Here is a 1,534-nt window from a genome sequence, read left to right on the forward strand (position 1 = left end):
AACCATTGTTGTTTTTTTGTGTTCATGTAAAGTAGTTTAATTATTTTAGTCTGTAAAAGAATTTTGATTACTCAATTACAAAAAATGTGATTAGTTTAATATTAATTATTTTAGTAAAAAAGTGTAATATATCTCTATCCAAATATATCCAATTCCACCGGATCTAAACTTTTTCCACGGTGGAAAAAGCAGAAAAGCAAAGAAGAACAATAACTATTTTTCTTTAAATTATTTTTTGGGTGTAAGAAGTAAGAACTAAAAGGGGGAAGGATCTAAGGGTTCCACTTTGTTGGCTCCAAGCGCAGTGCACTTAATACAATGGCTTCTGAGCCACGCAATATCATGTCTAAATATGTAATATTTATGTCAACATAATAAACCTAATTTACTACTTCAATTTTTACAAGGAATAATACATGTTCTTCCATCTTATATACGTGACAATGATAAGACTCATGACCATACACAATAACCTTTGTGCATAACATAACCACTTTCTGAATGTGTCGGTCTTAATGTAATTTGTGGTTAGTTATAATTAATTATTGGTGACTAATGATTCAATTATGTCGTATTATTAGCATTTTCTTTTGGTTTTATTCCACTGTCCTATTCCAATACACAAAACAGAAGGCACTCATGCCACCCACATGTCCTTTTTGACTTGTCCAAAAGTGATGAGCCCCTTTCATCAATGACCCTGTTAAAGAAGAAAATAATAAGGTACCCTTTAATTTCCTTACTGAAAGGATTTATTCACCTTATCCACTTTTAACTTCAATTTCACATCACATAATAAATAAATATAAATGTAAGTGATTAACATTTTTATATTTATTTTATAGTTAAATTAATTTTTAACCTACAGTATTTCTTAGTTTGGCGAGTTTATAACTAATTTATTATGAATCTGAATTTTATTTGAAGATTTGTCGACTAACTAAGTCTAATTGTCACATATATAAGATAAAATTTTATTTCTCAACATTTATTTCACCAGATTTAATCAATTCAAATTTATTATAGTTAAATTAATATTAACCGACCAACAATGAAAATTTAATTAGTAACTCTCATGCAAAAGAAAAATATAAATTATTTAATATTAACAGGCGGAATTCAATTATAATTCTTATTTGAGATTTGCTAATTTGGTGATCAGAATACAAGCTTCTGAGTTGTTTCCACTTTACACTTTGTAATATACGGAATAAAAGAGAAAGGGTATGCTTTCATAAAATAATATTTTTAAGGAATAAGGATCTGAAATTAGAATTAAAAATTGAAAAAAAAAAGATGCATGCATAACAGCAAAGCAACAGTAGCACATTGGGCAGCATCCACAAGGTGTCAATAGACAAAGGTAATAGGGATACCCTATGCTTAGCCCCACACCGACAAAATAATTAAACCACCATATCAAATTCATCATTTTTTATACACAATATATAAATAAAAATAAAGGATTTATAGAGAACACATAAAAAAAAGAATATTAAAAATGGAACATGATCATATACCCAGCTGTAAATTA

This window comes from Arachis ipaensis, chromosome B04 (genome assembly GCF_000816755.2).
Source record: "Arachis ipaensis cultivar K30076 chromosome B04, Araip1.1, whole genome shotgun sequence".
Lineage (NCBI taxonomy): Eukaryota > Viridiplantae > Streptophyta > Magnoliopsida > Fabales > Fabaceae > Arachis > Arachis ipaensis.